Here is a 13,029-nt window from a genome sequence, read left to right as displayed (position 1 = left end):
ATTATAGATTATTTATTTGTGCCCCTTAATACTTGTTTGTCCCGATGTTAGCCTTGCCTGATGTTAAAATTATAACCATTGCAGTTGTTTCCAAGATGGCTGAATAGGAACAGCTCCAGTCTGCAGCTCCCAGCGAGACTGACACAGAAGATGGATGATTTCTGCATTTCCAGCTGAGGTACTTGGTTGGACAGTGAGTGCAGCCCACAGAGGGCAAGCAGAAGCAGGGTGGGGTATCGCCTTACCCCGTAAGCACAAGGGGTTGGGGGATTTCCCTTTCCTAGCCAAGGGAAGCCATGACAGACTGTACCTGGAGGAACAAGTACACTCCCACCAAAATACTGCGTTTTCCCCACAGTCTTAGCAACCAACTGACCAGGAAATTCCCTCCCGTGCCTGGCTCTGTAGGTCCCATGCCCACAGAGCATTGCTCACTGCTAGCGCAGCAGTCTGAGATGGACCTGTGAGGCTGCAGCCTGGTGGGGAGGGGGACATCTGCCATTGCTGAGGCTTAAGTAGGTAAACAAAGCGGCCAGGAAGCTGGGACTGGGTGGAGCCCACCGCAGCTCAGCAAGGCCAACTGTCTCTCTAGACTCTACCTCTGTGGGCAGGGCATAGCTGTACAAAAGGCAGCAGACAACTTCTGCAGACTTAAATGTCCGTGTCTGACAGCTCTGAAGAGAGCAGTGGTCCTCCCAGCACAGTGTTCGAGCTCTGAGAACAGACAGACTGCCTCCTCAAGTGGGTCTCTGACCCCTGTGTAGCCGGACTGGGAGGCACCTCCAGTAGGGGCCGACTGAAACCTCATACAGGTGGGTGCCCCTCTGGGACAAAGCTTCCAGAGGAAGGATCAGGCATCAATAGCTGTTCTGCAATATTCACTGTTCTGCGGCTTCCGCTGTTGATACCCAGGCAAACAGTGTCTGCAGTGGACCTCCAGCAAACTCCAACAGACCTGCAGCTGAGGGGCCTGTTAGAAGGAAAACTAACAAACAGAAAGGAATAACATGAACATCAACAAAAAGGACGTGCACACCAAATCCCCATCTGTAGGTCACCAACTTCAAAGACCAAAGGTAGATAAAACCACAAAGATGGGGAGAAACCAGAAAAGCAGAAAATTTCAAAAACCAGAGCGCCTCTTCTCCTCCAAAGGATCGCAGCTCCTCGCCAGCAATGGAACAAAACTGGATGGACAATAAGTTTGATGAGTTGACATAAGTAGGCTTCAGAAGGTTGGTAAAAGCAAACTTCTCCAGCTAAAGGAGGATGTTCTAACCCATCGCAAGGAAGCTAAAAACCTTGAAAAAAGGTTAGATGAATGGCTAACTAGAATAGACAGTGTAGAGAAGACCTGAAATGACCTGATGGAGCTGAAAACCACAGCACGAGAACTTCATGATGCATGCACAAGATTCAATAGCTGATTCGATCAAGTGGAAGGAAGAATATTAGTGATTGAAGATCAAATTAATGAAACAAAACGAGAAGACAAGATTAGAGAAAAAAGAGTGAAAATAAATGAATGAAGCCTCCAAGAAATATGGGACTATGTGAAAAGATCAAATCTGCATTTGATTGTGACCTGAAAGTACCTGAAAGTGACGGGGAGAATGCAACCACGTTAGAAAACACTCCTCAGGATATTATCCAGGAGAACTTCCCCAAGCTTCCCCAACAGGCCAACATTCAAATCCAGGAAATATAGAGAACACAACAAAGATACTCCTCGAGAAGAGCAACCCCAAAACACACAATTGTCAGATTCACCAAGGTTGAAATGAAGGAAAAAATATTAAGGGCAGCCAGAGAGAAAGGTAGGGTTACTCACAAAGGGAAGCCCATCAAACTAACACCAGATCTCTCAGCAGAAACTCTACAAGCCAGAAGAGAGTGGGGTCCAATATTCAGCATTCTTAAAGAAAATAATTCTCAACCCAGAATGTCATATTCAACTAAACTAAGCTTCATAAGTGAAAGAGAAATAAAATCCTTTACAGACAAGCAAATGCTTTTGTCACCACAGGGCCTGCCTTAGAAGAGCTCCTGAAGGAACCACTAACCATGGAAAAGAACAACCAGTACCAGCCACTGCAAAAACATGCCAAATTTTAAAGATGCTAGGAAGAAACTGCATCGATTAATGGGAAAAATAACCAGTTAAAATCATAATGAAAGGATCAAATTCACACATAACAATATTAACCTTAAATGTAAAGGGATAAATGCCCCAATTAAAAGACACGGACTGACAAATTGGATAGACTCAAGACCCATCAGTGTACTGTATTCAGGAAACCAATCTCACATGCAGAGAGACACATAGGCTCAAAATAAAGGGATGGAGGAAGATCTACCAAGCAAAGGGAAAGCAAAAAAAAGCAGGGCTTGCAATCCTAGTCTCTGATAAAACAGATTTTGAACCAACAAAGATCAAAAGAGACAAAAAAGGCCATTACATAATGGTAAAGGAATAAATTCAACAAGAGGAGCTAACTATCCTAAATATATATGCACCCAATACAGGAGCACCCAGTTTCATAAAGCAAGTCCTTAGAGACTTACAAAGAGACTTAGACTCCCATAAAATAATAATGGGAGACTTTAACACCCCACTGTCAACATTAGACAGATCAACGAGACAGAAGGCCAACAAGGATATCCAGGACTTGAACTCAGCTCTGCACCAAGCAGACCTAATAGACATCTACAGAACTCTCCACCCCAAATCAACAGAGTATACATTCTTCTCAGCACTACATCACACTTATTCCAAAATTGACCACATAGTTGGAAGTAAAACACTCCTCAGCAAATGTAAAAGAACAGAAATCACAACAAACTGTCTCTCAGACCACAGTGCAAACAAACTAGAACTCAGGATTAAGAAACTCACTCAAAACTGCAAAACTACATGGAAACTGAACAACCTGCTCCTGAATGACTACTGGGTAAATAACGAAATGAAGGCAGAAATAAAGATGTTCTTTGAAACCAGTGAGAACAAAGACACAATGTACCAGAATCTCTGGGACACGTTTAAAGCAGTGTGTAGAGGGAAATTTATAGCACTAAATGCCCACAAGAGAAAGCAGGAAAGATCTAAAATCAGCACCCTATCACCACAACTGAAAGAACTAGAGAAGCAAGAGCAAACAAATTCAAAAGCTAGCAGAAGGCAAGAAATAACTAAGATCAGAGCAGAACTGAAGGAGATAGAGACACAAAACCCTTCAAAAAAATCAATGAATCCAGGAGCTGGTTTTTTGAAAAGATCAACAAAATAGATAGACCGCTAGCAAGACTAATAAAGAAAAGAGAGAATAATCAATAGACGCAATAAAAAATGATAAAGGGGATATCACCACCGATCCCACAGAAATACAAACTACCATCGGAGAATACTATAGCACCTCTACGCAAATAAACTAGAAAATCTAGAAGAAATGGATAAGTTCTTGTTCACACTCACCCTCCCAAGACTAAACCAGGAAGAAGTTGAATCTCTTAATAGACCAATAACAGGTTCTGAAATTGAGGCAATAATTCATAGCCTATCAACCAAAAAAAAAAAGTCCAGGACCAGACGGATTCACAGCTGAATTCTACCAGAGGTACAAAGAGGAGCTGGTACCATTCCTTCTGAAACTATTCCCAATAATAGAAAAAGAGGGAATCCTCCCTAACTCATTTTTTGAGGCCACCATCATCCCGATACCAAAGCCTGGCAGAGACAACAAAAAAAGAGAAATTTAGACCAATATCCCTGATGAACATTGATGCAAAAATCCTCAGTAAAATACTGGCAAACAGAATCCAGAAGCACATCAAAAAGCTTATCCACCACTATCAACTCAGCTTCATCCCTGGGATGCAAGGCTGATTCGACATAAGCAAATTAATAAACATAATCCATCACATAAACAGAACCAACGACAAAAACCACATGATTATCTCAATAGATGCAGAAAAGTCCTTCGACAAAATTCAACAGCCCTTCATGCTAAAAACTCTCAATAAACTAGGTATTGATGGAATGTATCTCAAAATATTAAGAGCTAGTTATGACAGCCCACAGCCAATATCATACTGAATGGCCAAAAACTGGAAGCATTCCCTTTGAAAACCAGCACAAGACAAGAATGCCCTCTCTCACCACTCCTACTCAACATAGTGTTGGAAGACGGGCCAGGGCAATCGGGCAAGAGAAGGAAATAAAGGTATTCAATTAGGAAAAGAGGAAGTCAAATTGTCCCTGTTTGTAGATGACATGAATGTATATTTAGAAAACTCCATAATCTCAGCCCAAAATCTCCTTAAGCTGATAAGCAACTTCAGCAGTCTCAGGATACAAAATCAATGTGCAAAAATCACAAGCATTCCTATACGCCAATAACAGAAAAACAGAGAGCCAAATCATGAGTGAACTCCCATTCACAATTGCTACAAAGAGAATAAAATACCTAGGAATCCAGGTTCACAAGGGATGTGAAGGACCTCTTCAAGGAGAACTACAAACTACTGCTCAATGAAATAAAAGAGGACACAAACAAATGGAAGAATATTCCATGCTCATAGATAGGAAGAATCAATATCATGAAAATGGCCATGCTGCCCAAAGTAATTTATAGATTCAATGCCATCCCCATCAAGCTACCAATGACTTTCTTCACAGAATTGGAAAAAACTACTTTAAAATTCATATGGAACTAAAAAAGAGCCCACATAGCCGCGATAATCCTAAGCAAAAAGAACAAAGCACAAGGCATCACACCACCTGACTTCAAACTATACTACAAGGCTACAGTAACCAAAACAGCATGGTACTGGTACTAAAACAGATATAAAGACCAATGGAACAGAACAGTGGCCTCTGAAGTAATACTACACATCTACAACCATCTGATCTTTGACAAACCTGACAAAAACAAGCAATGGGGAAAGGATTCCCTATTTAATAAATGGTGCTGGGAAAACTAGCTAGCCATATGTAGAAAGCTGAAACTGGATTCCTTCCTTACACCATATACAAAAATTAACTCAAAATGGATTAAATACTTAAATATAAGACCTAAAACCATAAAAACTCTAGAAGAAAACCTATGCAGTACCATTCAGGACATAGACATGGGCAAGGACTTCATGACTAAAACACCAAAAGCAATGGCAGCAAAAGCCAAAATAGACAAATGGGATCTAATTAAACTAAAGAGCTTCTGCATGGCAAAAGAAACTACCATCAGAGTGAAAAGGCAACCTACAGGATGGGAGAAAATTTTTGCAATCTACCCATCTGACAAAGGGCTAATATCCAGAATCTACAAAGAACTTAAACAAATTTACAAGAAAAAAAACAACCCCATTAAAAAGTGGGCAAAGGATATGAACAGATACTTCTCAAAAGAAGACATTTATGCAGCCAACAGACACATGAAAAAAATGCTCATTGTCACTGGTCATCAGAGAAATGCAAATCAAAACCACAATGAGATACCATCTCTCACCAGTTAGAATGGCGATCATTAACAAGTCAGGAAACAACAGATACTGGAGAGGATATGGAGAAATAGGAATGCTTTTACAATGTTGGTGGGAGTGTAAATTAGTTCAACCTTTGTGGAGGGAGTGTAAATTAGTTCAACCTTTGTGGAAGACAGCGTGGTGATTCCTCAAGGATCTAGAACTAGAAATACCATTTGACCCAGTGATCTGCTTACTGGGTATGTACACAAAGGATTATAAATCATGCTACTATAAAGACATATGCTCATGTATATTTATTGTGGCACTATTCACAATAGGAAAGACTTGGAAGCAACCCAAATGTCCATCAATGATAGACTGGATTAAGAAAATGTGGCACATATACACCGTGGAATACTATACAGCCATAAAAAAGGATGAGTTCATGTCCTTTGCAGGGACGTGGATGAAGCTGGAAACCATCATTCCCAGCAAACTATCACAAGGACAGAAAACCAAACACCTCATATTCTCACTCATAGGTGGGAGTTGAACAATGAGAATTCATGGACACAGGGCAGGGAACATCACACACTGGGGCCTGTCGGGGAGTGGGGGTCTGGGGGAGGGATAGCCTTAGGAAAAACACCTAATGTAAATGGCGAGTTGATGAGTGCAGCAAACCAACATGGCACATGTATACCTATGTAACAAACCTGCACGTTGTGCACATGTACCCTAGAATTTAAAGTGTAATAGAAAATAAAAAGGAAGAAAGAGAAAAAAACAAAAACAAAAAAAATTATAACCATTGCTTTCTTCTAATTTACATTTGTAAAGATTTCTGTTTGATGTTGTTTTGGATCCCTTGTATACAGCATAGAGTTGGATTTTGCTTTATGATTTAATCCAAATTTATTTTATTTTATTTGACTTTCAGTTTGTATTTTTTTTTTTTTTTTTTTGAGACGGAGTCTCGCTCTGCTGCCCAGGCTGGAGTGCAGTGGCTGGATCTCAGCTCACTGCAAGCTCCGCCTCCCGGGTTTACGCCATTCTCCTGCCTCAGCCTCCCCAGTAGCTGGGACTACAGGCGCCCGCCACCTCGCCCGGCTAGTTTTTTGTATTTTTTAGTAGAGACGGGGTTTCACCATGTTAGCCAGGATGGTCTCGATCTCCCGACCTCGTGATCCGCCCGTCTCGGCCTCCCAAAGTGCTGGGATTACAGGCTTGAGCCACTGCGCCCGGCCTATTTTTAAAATAAAAAATAGTGATGGGGTCTCACTATGTTGCCCAGGGTGGTCATGAACTCCTGGGCTCAAATGATCCTCCTGCCTAAGCCTCTCAAAGTGCTAGGATTACAGGTGTGAGTCACCATGCCTGGCTGAAATTTCTTTTATTTTAATACATTAGCTTAGCACATTTATATTTATCAAATTGACATTCTTGGTCTTAATTATTAATATAATATATATAATTTTATATGATGCCTTCTATTATTTCATAGATTCCTAAAAATTCTGATGCTGTGGTACTTGATTTTATTTTTTCTGAAAATCTGGAAAGGTTATATTTTTGTTTTAGTGATTGTCTTTGTAATTTATACACTTAATCTTCCTCTTTTAGGCATTATCTATCAATCCCCTAATATAACTAAATAATGAAATTAGAGTATTTTCTCGTCTTCTCCCTGTCTTGCTCTTGATGACCTCTCTTTTTGCCATAGTTTCCCCATTTATTTCTTGGTTGGTGTAAGTTCATCTTCTAGCAGTTTCCTCAAGGAAGGCTCATGGAAACAATATTTCTTGAGATCTTGCCATGCTTAGAAATGTCTCACTGTGCCTTTTTATATAAACAGACAGAGATAAACACAACAGAATATCTCAAGAATTGACTTAGAAGTATGCCATGTGAGGAATGTCAGAATAACCTGCATTATAGCTGAAATAAACTTTAAATTGATATTCCTTTTTACCTTCCGCCCTTCCTCTCTCTCTCTCTCTCTCTCTCTCTTTATCCACTGATTGCAGCCTCTGCCTCCCAGGTTCAAGCGATTCTCCTGCCTCAGCCATCCAAGTAGCTGGGATTACAGGCATGTGCTACCACACCTGACTAATTTTTGTATTTCTGTATTCATTTATTTATTTTTTTGTAGAGACAGGGTTTCACTATGCTGCCCAGGCTGGTCTTGAACTCCTGAGCTCAAGTGATCTGCCTGCTTTGGCCTCTCAAAGTGCTGGGATTATAGGCATGAGCCACCATGCCCCTTTTTTAGTTTCTTATCCAGCTGCTCCCATATCAGACCTCATCTTTTAAAATTTTATTTTTTGTTTACCTCCCTCCATTCATTCACATGCTCATTTGAGAAGACTTAAGTTCTCCCAGCTTTGGACAATAACTGCTTTTAGAAACTGTAAGGTTTCAAGAGAACAGTTGCCCAAGACTCAGAATTGTTTTAAAAATGGAGCATGTGTATTATGTGGCCAGTGTCTTCACTCTAACTTGGTTATAAGACTAAAACCATTCTTCACTGCTCTAACATGCTGAATAAATTATCTGACGGGGAGGGGGTATTTATCTCTGTTTATATACGTTATATGAGTTGTCTTGAGGCTGTGTGACTTATCTAAGTGGAATATTGAATATCCATTGAAATGGATTTGTTAAGTCTTTTACATTATTAATGAGCATTTAAATGCAACAGGTATCATTTCAGGTGACTTAACATGAATGAATAAAAGTCAGTGCTATTCGATTATTTTTTGCTTGAAAAAAAAATAGACTTTGTACCTCAGAGTGAACTCCTCACCTTACAGAAGTATACTTTTCCAGCTTTTGCCTTAAGGTCTTCAGCCATAGGCCTCCTCACTACCTTTCTTCTTGCACCCTGGCATTTCCTACAGTGTAAAACACTGGAGGATCTATGTGAACCCCTGGGTTGGGTCACTTGCCAGGCTCTAGTTGCCGTTGTTGTTTTTGTTGTTTTGTGCCACTCTCCCCTTGTTCACTGGGATTCTGCCACACTGCTGACTTTTCATGATGGTCTCTCCCTCTTGGACTCCACGTTTGTGGTTCCTTCCGCCTGGAACATACTGTCTCCCTCCCTAGACTTACGGCTGTCAAAACTCAAAACTCTCAAGTACAGCTTTAGCTATCACTCCCTCAGGGCAAACTTCCCTTGCTTTCGAGCTAGACTAGATTCCTCTGCTACACACTTTCATGGTTTTCTTTTCTTTTCCTTCATAGCCCTTACCATAATTGTGTTTCAGTCATTACTTCTACAATTATCTGCTTAATGGCTTCTCCTCCCCTAAAGGGGAGATTGTGTCTGTCTTATTCATTGTATCCCCGGCACCTTGTACCAGCATGTCATAGACACTTATTACATAGTTGCTGAATAACTGGATGAATGATTCCATCCCAATATGGCTCCCACTCCCATCTGCACCTCAGTCTGTGAAAGCCTCAGGCACTCCACTCCAACCCACCCATAAGAGCAGCCATGTAAGCAGCGCTCAGCAAAGCCATAGGGGTAGGGCTGTCTGAGGCACTGGGAGCCCATCCCTCAAACCAGTGTGCCCAGAATGCGGGACATGGAGTCAAAGTGTATTTTGGAGCTTTAAGATTTAATGTCTGCCTGTCTGCCCTACTGGGTTTCAGACTTGCATGGGCCTGTGACCTTTCTTTGGCCAATTTCTCCTTTGGGGAATGAAAATGTTTACCTAATGCCTGTACAACTATTGCATCTGAGAATTAAATAACTTGTTTTTGATTTTACAGGCTCATAGCTGGAAGGAATTTGCGCTGAGTCTCAGATGAGACTTTGGACTTCAGACTTTTAAGCTGATGTTGGGACAAGTTAAGGCTTTTGGGACTATTGGGGTAGAATGCATTTTGCATGTGAGAAGGACATGAGTTTGGGGGGAAAGGGGCAGAATGTTATAGTTTGGATGTTTGTCTCCCCAAGCCTCATGTTGGAATTTGATCCCAATGTTGGAAGTGGGGCCTAATGGGAAATATTTGGGTCAGGGAGGGTGACCTCTCATGAATGGATTAATGCCCTCCTGGGTGGGTTGGTGGGGCAGGTAAAGGGACGGAGTTCTCACTCTATTATGCTGGTTGTTATTTTCCAGGAAACCTGGTTGGTAAAAAGAGCCTAACACCTCCCTGCTCTCTCTTGCTTCCTCTCTCACCGCGTGATCTCAGCACATGCTCACTCTCCTTCCCCCTTCCCTTCTGCCAATAGTGGAGGCAACCTGCAGCCCCTCGGCAGAAGCTGAGCAGATGCTGGCACCATGCTTATTGTATAGCCTGCAGAACCATAAGCCATATAAACCTCTTTCCTTTATAAATTACCCAGCCTCAGATATTCCTTTACAGCAACATAAAATAGACAAAGACACCATCTCAAACTTGGCCTACCCAAAATTACACGTTTGATATTTTCCCCAAATGTGCTCCTCAACAAATCTCAGCTGAGAGTATCTTCATCCATCCAGTTAGTCATGCCAAAAATCTGGGAGTCAGCCTTTCTGCTATCTTCTCCTCAACTCCCATAAGCTAACCCTTTACCAAGTTCCATGGATCCTACCTCCAAAATAAATCTTGAATCTGTCTACTTCACTCTACCTTCACTTCCACCATTTATCCAAGTCCAAATCACTATTCTCAGCTGGCATATAGCAGAAACTTCAACCGGTCTACTTGCTTCCATTCTTCCTGTGCCACCAGCACTGCCACCACTACCAAAGAGCCTCTCTCCTTGGATAGTTCTAGACTAAAATTCCTGCTCTCTGACTGTCTTTTCCTAACTCTTCTTAGTGCTTTCTTCAGGTTTGTTAATGGAAAGTATATTAATGTTTCCTTAGGGTGGCGTCTATTAATCTCTTTTATTGAATATGGATTTTACTAGTTTAACTTTCATTGTCAACCTTATTTCCAAGTTCTTCAAGAAATTTTACGGTTTTTGGTTTTTCGTTGCTTCTTTCGTTTGTTGTGAATAGCTAGGTGTGAGTAACTGAACAGCTGATGAAGCAATGGAGAAAGCCATAGTCAGGATTTTATAACTGTTCTGACCTTTGGAACACCAAGGACGTATGGCATACTGATTTTTCTTGTTAATACACTATGTAATCCAGACCTGCAATAACCCAGTATCTGTGATAAGGGGAGACTAACCCATCACAGACACTGGGCTATTGTAGGTTATCCAGACCCAGTATCTGTGATACGTTAAAGTCTCCCCTAGATATATGACTCCACAGGATTAATTTTTAATTAATTATATTTTAAACTCCAAATAAGTTTTTTTCTTTTTCTTTTTTTTCCCCAGGAGAAAGCAGGAATGCACTTCCTCACTATCACAAATTATGCAGTCGAGTTTCCCGCATTTGGGGAAATCACAGGGGTAAGCACACCTATGGAGTACAACAGATGAGCCTCGCCCTGGGAAAACCGCATTCCTGATCATGGCATCTCCCCTGCCAGGTAAGAATCCAAATAGGTTTTTACATAGAGATTTATCAACAACTTGTTAGTTGTATTCAGTGTTGAGAGTGTTTCAAAGTGCTGTGCTGTCTGGGAAAGTTAAGCAGAGGCCCAGAGACGCTGTGCCAAGCAGGCCACCAGCAAAGGCAAAGGCAAAGGCAGCATTTTACAACTTGATTTTTTTGTTTTTAAAATGTCAGTTTCTTAAGACTCCTTATAAATTCTTCTGTTCTGAAAAAACAGAATCCTTATCAATTCATCCTTTTACCTTCTCTATAAACAGCCCTAGTCATAGAATATATTTCTAAATTTGCCTTCCCCTCCTCCAAATCTCTGCTACCAGGCAACAACCTTCAAGACAACTTTAAAGTGTTACTGCTCAGGAGAAGACAAATACAACTCCAGTGTGGCCATTATGTCATTATTCCAGTGGCTTTTGCTTTGATTCTGTTTTGTTTTCATAATTTAAAGTCTGAGAAGTATCTACTTAAAGTGGCCCTCAGCTCTTAAGCTATTCCTGGGGTCTTCTCCTTCAGCTTCACCCGTTGGAAGGACATGCTTAGAAGACAGTGAGGAAACCCCACAAAGCAAAGAGGGTTAAACTGGATTTTAAATTCAGTGGGTAAGTGAAGGCAAGTACCTCATCTCTCCAAGCAAGACCTTCTTAGCTGCTAAGTGCAGGAGCTCCTGGAGGAACCAGTCATGCACAGCTAAGAGCTATGGGAAGTATCTAAAAGCAAAGGACCTGACTGATTCTATAAGCAATCCCTGCAAAAATCCATTCCACTGCCTTGTACATCTTGTAATGCTCTCCCACCCTGCACCTACACGTGCACGCATGCGCGCGCGTGCAAACACACACACACACACACACACACACTTCCCTTTTTGTCATTATTGGAGCTCCAGAACTTGATCTGTCTTCATCATCAAATTTTTGGGAGGCTTCTATGCTGTATAGAACACTTTACCACATCCTGGTGAAGAAATGAGGCCTTGTCATCAGTGGGATTCCAGTGCATTTGGGGAAGGGGTGATTATTGGTGAAAGTACAGGCTGTGCCCTATCTGTTGGGCAGGTCAGGCGGAGACAACTTCAAGGGCTGGGGCAAAGTCTACTGGATTAGGTAAGAGGATTAGCAGTGTGTCTGTGAAATCACCATTGAAAAATCATAACTGAGACACTGAGAGATCTAACCTAAAATCTTGCTTCTAACCTCCAAGCTGTCCTTGTTCATTCCTGGGCATGGTCTGAACTAACTTCGGGGAGATCTTAGTTTTTAATTTATAGTTTAAAACAAAGATAGCAGTCCTTCTCCAAAACAAACCTCCTTCTTGCCTGGGGACTAGATTGCCTTTGTAGGACTAATGAATTAGCCACAAGAGTAGAAATTATGGTTTAGGAGTCATGCAGCTGGAGACTATAGGATTCTGACCCTCCCCAAATTGCTCCTGGGGATAACATCACTATTGTAAAATGAAATGTTAGTGCTTTAGATATTTTGCAGGCCCCGCACTTGATGGATCAGCTGGCACCACCCAGCTGGATAAACTGGCTCATCTGATTTTGGGGCCCCTTCCCAGGAACTGACTCAGCCCAAGAAGACAGCTTTGACCCCTTATGATTTCACCTCCGACCCAACCAATCAGCACTCCTGACTCCCATGGTGGGGTGTCTGTCTCCAGCTCCACCACTGGGTGTCTGGGCCTGTAGCCCTATCACTGGGTGTCTGTCTGTAGCCCTGTCACGGAGTGTCTGTAGCTGTAGCCCCATTATGGGCTATCTGATTTGGTGAATATTCTAGGTGCTGCCAACAGCCCCTTCCTTCTCCTATTTGTCAACCTCTCTGGAGGTGCTGCTATCTCTTGGTTGCCTTGCAGGGTGTCTGTCTGTAGCCCCATCATAGGGTGTCTGTCTTTAGCCCCATCATGAGATGTCTACTGGTGGGGTGTCCAATTGGATGGAGAATAGGGGACTTGTTTGGAGGAATACTCTTGGTTTGTGACTGGGTCTGGAATCTGTGTCTCAAAGGCCTTCTGTCTTGTCTTTGTTGTGTGTGTGTTTGTATATGTTGAGGGGATC

At 41.9% G+C, this 13,029-nt stretch overlaps 1 long non-coding RNA gene and 1 other non-coding gene across 2 annotated transcripts in view; one reads left to right on the top strand and one right to left on the bottom strand.

Moving 5' to 3' along the window:
* The window catches only part of LOC102131417 (uncharacterized), a 48,789-nt gene extending 37,185 nt beyond the window's left edge, over positions 1-11,604 (top strand). The window contains exons 6-8 of the long non-coding RNA XR_012414930.1: positions 85-178; positions 10,793-10,947; positions 11,484-11,604. This is a non-coding gene — a long non-coding RNA (uncharacterized lncRNA). The remainder of the gene's footprint in view (positions 1-84; positions 179-10,792; positions 10,948-11,483) is intronic.
* LOC123574885 (U1 spliceosomal RNA) lies at positions 10,790-10,955 on the bottom strand. Its single transcript, XR_006700068.2, has one exon. It is a non-coding gene; the product is annotated as a U1 spliceosomal RNA (small nuclear RNA).
* Positions 11,605-13,029: the final 1,425 nt, after the last annotated feature.

This window comes from Macaca fascicularis, chromosome 7 (assembly GCF_037993035.2).
Source record: "Macaca fascicularis isolate 582-1 chromosome 7, T2T-MFA8v1.1".
NCBI lineage: Eukaryota > Metazoa > Chordata > Mammalia > Primates > Cercopithecidae > Macaca > Macaca fascicularis.
This window is presented reverse-complemented; position numbering and strand designations above follow the sequence as displayed.